A 7,500-nucleotide genomic window follows, 5' to 3' on the forward strand; every position below is an offset into this window, starting at 1 on the left:
TAGTTAAAAGGAAATTTTTCTGTTTGGGCTTAAAGCAAAGTTGATCATTCGTAATTTAAACATAAATTAAAAGAACTCTTTAGTAAAGAGCAATACTAGTACGTAAACGATACAGAAAAAAAACACAAATATACACAGAATTAAAACGCACCTTCCAAGTGGATGCTCTGAGAGATAAAGCCACCTAAAGCTACCGTTACTAAAGTTTATATCTCGACTCTAAAAAACTTAGGCAAACATATACTTAAATAATACGTAAATTTAAATTATTATCTACAATTTAATCAAAATATCAAAAGAGGTAAAATAAAATAAGCCATTTTCTTGCTCAGTACTTCCTTGTAGGCAACATTTTAAAATAAATTGTAAAACAATTAATCTCAGCTCGAGCTACAAATTTATTATAGGGAGACGAGTAACACTTTTTTAAGTTAATTGAAATTCCAAGAACCAACCTTTGATAATATTATTTACATTTAATAACCTGAGAACAAGATTCCCTTAAGTTATATCACAACTATTTGGCCTCACAGCGAAATGATGAGGCCTAGACAAACTGGGATAATTTAAACTAGGTATGAAAAGATAAGTCATACCGAAATAAAAACAAACATCGAAAATTTTTTTAAAAAATTATTTCTACGATTCTTTTACTATAATTCTTTACTTAGCAATGGAAGCTATAACAGTATTCAGGCTTTCTAAAACCTTAAACTAGCATGTCACTCAACCAGTTCTACAACTAAGTAACTGGTGTGTATATATGTATATATATATATATATATATATATATATATATATATATATATATATATATATATATATATATATATATATATATATATATATATAAATATATCTTACACATAAATCCTCACAAATTTTCACTAAAAATTTTTAATATAAAACAAAAAATGCTTACGCAATACATTTTTTTGTAACAAAGTATCAAAAGATATAACTCACCTAGGCAGTAAATGAAGACGAGATCTCACTTACCTTAAAGATAAAAGATAAAATATGAATATTTAGCTTCAGACAGATTCTTATCAATTTACGCTTTTAATACTAATGCTTAAAACTACGTAGAAACAAACGTTTAAAAAATATTAAAAAACAGTTATATACCTTTATTCATTCATTGCATTACTGACAATTACTAAAACTAAAAAGCAGACGCTAAATATGAAACACATTCACCTTCAACATTAAACTAGCATATGAAACATGAGAGAAGGATTACTGAAACTCACTAAAACATTAAGGCCCAATATTAAAAACTGCTTTATAAAACATTGTCTTCAAGAAAAATGCTATAGAAAATCACATTCATATGGAGCCTAACAGAGAGAGAGAGAGAGAGAACGAGAGGACGAGAGAGAGAGGGAGAGAGACGAGAGCAGAGAGAGGAGAGAGAGAGAGAGAGAGAGAGGGGGGGGGGGGGGGTATTTATCTGGTGCTACTAAGGATGAGAAATAATGAAATTAAGAGAGAGAGAAGAGAGAGAGAGAGACCTTTCACCTACCTTACAGACCTTACATCTTGTTCGGGTTGCCCCAGGGTCCCTCAGTGTGACGGCACCTCTAATGTCTACCAGAGAGTTGAGCTAGTACATCTTCCGGTATATTTTGCATCTTCCAATCTTGGATGGTCTGGGATGCAGTTTAGATATTTGTCGAGCTTATTCTTAAACACATCTACGCTCACTCCTGATATATTCCTCAGATGAGCTGGCAACGCATTGAATAGAGAATGACGCTGCATTATCGATGCTGGTGCCGTAGTGGATTACTGTTCCCTCGTGTGCTTTCCCTTGATTTTTCCATGGTTATGTAAGGTTTTGGGGCAACTATTATCTACCTCTGCTTGTGCTCTTTCCTGATAATTTTTATGTTCCATGAATTTATTTTTCGTGCTATTCCTTTCTATCTGTTTCCATGCCTGAATTCTCATGGTAGCGTTCTCGCATTCTCCTTTCTAGACTATATAATTTTAAGAATTGTAGTCTTCTTTCCCAGTAGTCTAGGTCCTTAACTTCTTCTATTCTAGCTGTAAAGGACCTTTGTACACTCTTATTTGTGCAATATCCTTTTGATAGTGTGGGTACCATATCATATTGCAATATTCAAGTGGACTACGAACATATGTTTTATAAAGCATAATCATGTGTTCAGCTTTTCTTGTTTTGAAGTGCCGTAACAACATTCCCATTTTTGCTTTACATTTTGCCAACAGAGTTGCTATTGATCATTGCATAACATGTTCCTATTCATCATCACACCAAGGTCTTTAACTGCTTCCTTATTTGTGATGGTCTCATTATTAGTCCTTATATGCATATAGCTTTCTTTCTCTGTCTCCATATTGATTCAAATTTATCAGAGTTAAATACCATCCTATTTACCTCTGCCCAATCATATACTTTGTTAAGGTCTCTTTGTAGAGCGTTCCTATCTTCATCACAAGTAATTTCTCTACTATTCTTGTGTCATCTGCGAAACTACTCACTACCGAAATCCTTCACATTATTCATTACTTATTCTTTGTTTCATCTGCGGAAACTACTCACACCGAATCCTTCAACATTATTGTCTATGCTTCAATCATAATAACAAACAGTATTGCAGCTAACACCGTACCTTGCGGCACACCGGATATTACCTTGACTTCATCCGATTTCTCGTCGTTTGCAATAACTATCTGTTTTCTGTTGTGTAAAAAGATTCTTTTAACCATCTTCCTACTTTATCCACGATATTGTGTTTTTTCTAATTTTCTTTCGCTATATATTATGGTCTACTTTATCAAAAGCTTTTGCAAGTCTAAATAAACCACATCTGTTTTCATTTCCGCTTTTCATATTTTTGAATATGTTCTCACGGTGGACTAACAGTTGGGTTTGTGTACTTTTTCCGGGTACGAAACCATGTTGTCCTTTATTAAACAAATTATTTTTTATTAAATGTTTCATAATATTTTTCTTCATTACCCTTTCATACACTTTCATAATATGTGATGTTAGACTCACAGGCTATATTACTTGCCTCTAGTCTTGATCCACTTTTGAAAGTAGGGGTAATATATGCTAATTTGTGCTCATCATAAATCTTGCCTGTATCTACACTTTGTCTAATAATATTGCAAGTGGCTTTGCGATAGAATGAACTACTTTCTTTAACAAAATAGCAGGAATTCCATCAGGCCCTGCAGCAGCTCCATTTTTAATTTCATTAATAAGCCTGCACAATATCAGCTTCATTAATATCTATGTCAGCTAAATATTCATAATGTTTATCATCCCTTACTTCTATATCATTATCTTCATTATCTATTCTAGGGGTGAATTCTCTCTTATATCGTTCTGCCAGTATGTTGCAAATTTCCTTTTTTTTGCATTCGTTAATCTCCCTTCAATTCTCAGAGGGACTATTTATTTCTATTCTTCTTTTATTCATCTTCTTCGCATATGAGTATAATAGCTTGGGGTTTTGCTTGATATTTAATAGGGTTTTTCTTCCAAGTCCCGTGTTTTTTTTTTTTTTTTTTTCATTTTCTTTTGATTGTATAATCTTTTGTTCTGCATTTTCTATCTTACTTTTTAGTTCTATAAACTTTCCATGCATTTTTTCTTTTGCAAGACCTTTTTTCCACTTTCTGATTTTCTGGAACAAGATCCTTCTGTCTCTTGGTATGCATGAATGATGCTTACTTTTCTTCTTCGGTATATATTTTTCCACTATTTTCTCCAACTATTTTATATAATATCTCCGTATTTACCCTTATGTCATCACTTACGAAAATGTTATCCCAATCTTTGTTTAATTCTTCATTAATTTCTGACCATTTTATATTTTTACTGTAGAAGTTTTTGTATTTTCCATATCCTTCCCACTTTTTCATTTCTTGCTTATCTTCTATTTTCACTTGCTTTGGAATGAAACTGTTAATTCTATGACATTATGGTCTGAAATATTCGCATTATAAACTATTATTTCTTTAACATAATTCATCTCGTTCACAAATTATAGGTCTAAAGGTTAAATTTTATTTTTCCTTTCTTGTTGGCAGGTGATTTATTTGTTGGAATATGTTGTATTCTAGTAGCATATCTAATAGCTTTTCAAATTGCCTCTTATCTTCTGCACTACTATTACTCTCTTTTTTATATGTATAAGTACAACCACAATCCTCTATTCGTCTTTGCCATTCTACGAAAGGAAAGTTGAAGTCACCAGATAGGAGAATAGTCCAGTCCTTGTGTTTGATTTCTACATATATCATCCAATTTTTCAATTATTAAGTCAAACTCTTTAGTATTAGGAGGTCTATATGTTACTATGTTCATCAGTTTTTCACATTCACATTAGTTCACATTCTGAGTTACTATATTTCTCATATATTTTTCCTTGTTTTTTGTCTTTCCCATATATTGCGGTTCCCCCTTGATTCCTATTTTTTCTATCTGATCTATAAGTTTGGAACCCTTTTATTTGATCATCATTCCCAGTCCTCTTGGGAATACCAGGTTTGTTCACTTATATTCATTATATCTATTTTCTTTTCATTTTGGGTTGGAGTTCTTCTAAGTACTCTATTTTCTTTTTGTTTTTGAGTTACTCGTAACTAAACCCTGCGCATTCATCACTATGAGAGAGAGAGAGAGAGAGAGAGAGAGAGAGAGAGAGAGAGAGATTCGCTTGAATCTGCTGCAAAACTAATTAATCAAATTACGAAGAGGCTAATCAGGGTGCTGAGTCTGGAGGAATTATTCCTGGACGTCGAATTTCATAACATGATTATGAAGTACCGCTTTCGTTCACTGACTCAACTTAATCTACAAATGATTCCTTGCAACAATGTTGACGGTTGCAGTGAATAAATTAATATGCAAGTTCATTTAGAAAGAAATAAACATGTAGGTTTATTTATAAGAAAATATCATGCGAGTTTATTATAAGAAATAAACATACAGGTTTATTTTATAAGAAAATACCATGCAAGTTTGTTATAAAAAATAAATATATGCAAGTTTATTTATGAAATACAGATATGCTTGTTTATTTGTAATAAATAAACATACAGGTGTAAATATAGAAAATAAACATGCAGGTATAGTTATAACAGATAAGCATGCAGGTTTAGTTATAGAAAAAAAATATGCACGCTTATTTATAAGAAAATACCATGGTAGTTTGTTATAAAAAAGTTTCAGGTTTATTATAAAAAATAAATATGCAGGTTTATTTAGAAAAAATAGATATAGAGTCGTAATACCAGAAAATAAACATGCAGGTATAATAATAGAAATTAAACATGCAGATATAGTTATAACAGATAAGATTGCAGGTTTATTTATAATAAAGAAATATGCAGGTTTATTTATATAAGAATATGCAGGTTGATTTATGCAAACTAAGAATGATGTCTTATTTATAAAAATAAACATAAAGGTGTCTTTAAAAAATAAACACGAAGGTTACTTTACAAAGAAAATAAACATGTAAGCTTTTTTATAAAAAAAACAAACATGTGCGTATATCTATTTTAAAAATAAACATGTACGTTTATTTATTAAAATTCCCACGATAAAAACACCCTGGTGAAACTATATTCAAAAAATTTTATGTATACGGATAAATACCTTCACTTACTGAAATAAGGCTTCCCTAGAAATATGCCAAAATAAAAATATCGAAATATCGTAATTCACAAGAAATGATTTGTTATAAATTAAATTTAATTAATCCTACATCATATAAAAGATAAAAAATATTGCATTTAAAAGAAACAATACCTATTCTGTGTAGAAACCTGAACCAAAACCTCTAAAATCAAAATGAAAATAGCGTTCGAAATACAAAAAGAAAAATTCACGAAAACTTACAAATAGAGGTCAAACAAAATGGGTTCCCACACTGCCTATAAATGCGAAACACTTCAGAACATAGATGTCAAGCTATTCAGAATATATACTGACAATTCTGGCTTGTGCATAGACGCTAAATGATGCAGAAAACAAACGGATAAAAAAATACACACAGATGCAGAATCTTTCTATTTTTAAGGACAGCAACACCACTGCACAAAAAAATTATTTAAAGTTCGTGATCGACTATTTTTGTTTTACCTAGAAATGACGTTATTATTATTATTATTATTATTATTATTATTATTATTATTATTATTATTATTATTATTATTATTATTATTATTATTATTATTATTATTATTATTATTATTATTATTATTATTTGGAAGATGAACCCATAACCCTATTCATATGGAACAAGCCCACCACAAGAGGAAGTAATTGAAATGCTGTTATTATTATGATTGTTGTTGTTGTTGTTGTTGTTGTTGTTGTTGTTGTATTAGAAGATGAAACCTATTCATATGTAACAAGAGGAAGTAACAGAAGGTAAAATGGGAAATACAGAAACAAGAGGTAAATTATTAGAAAAGAATAAAAAAAAAACATATAAATTTAAAAAAGAATGCAAATAATTCAACAATGAAAATTTCCCTATTATACTACTCCAGAAAAGTAAAAGATAAAAAAATGACATAGCCTATTAAAAGATTTTTGAGTCTTAAGCCTATTTCACATATGCCTAGTACCCCCAAAGCAAGCCCTTGGCCAAGCTGCCCACAAAATGCAAAACGTTCGAACCGATACAATTTTGTGACTGAATGAAATTCCGAGACTTGAAAGTTCTCCAAAACACTCCCAAGAAGACCTTAATTGCGAATAAAACTTTACGACAACCATAAAAACACATAGGAAATCCCACAGTCTCATTCTCTCAACGTTAAAATCTTTATCGGAAAGAGATCTTCGATGACGTCATAAAACGCATGAACAGCCATATATTCGCAAGTACCTGCGACGTGAGACTCTGAAAAATATTTAGACAGTTGAATATTTATCTTTTCAACATTGGAGGTACTTCGTGTTAAATATACAGGGTGTCCATAAAGTCCCAGTACCATTACAGGTATTTATAGCTGAGAACGGCATTAGGACTTGTGGACACTCCGTACTTCTCTTCTCCTGGTGTCCATAAAGTCCCAGTACCATTACGAGTATTTATTGCTAAAAATGGTACTGGAATTTTATGGTCACCCTGTATTTATCTTATCTTGACGTGTCATTATTATTGATTATTTTTTAACCATTACTTCTCTTTCAGTTTGCAAAATAAATACAGTAATCCATTAAAGAGTGGATTTGCATACGACTACAAATGCCTTTCAATTCTTCAAAAGGAAAATCTTAAAAAATTATCAGGAAAATAATAATGATTTAAATATACATTTAATTATGACAAGGTCTAAGTATATCTTAGTTTCACCAAACCACTGAGCTGATTAACAGTTCTCCTAGGGCTGGCCAGAAATGATAGGATTTTTCATTTAAGTGGCTGGGAACCAGCCTATTAGTGACGGGACCTACAGCTTACTGTGGGATGCGAGCCAGATTATATCAAGAAATGAATTTCT

Source organism: Macrobrachium nipponense, chromosome 6, assembly GCF_015104395.2.
Source record: "Macrobrachium nipponense isolate FS-2020 chromosome 6, ASM1510439v2, whole genome shotgun sequence".
Classification (NCBI taxonomy): Eukaryota; Metazoa; Arthropoda; class Malacostraca; order Decapoda; family Palaemonidae; genus Macrobrachium; species Macrobrachium nipponense.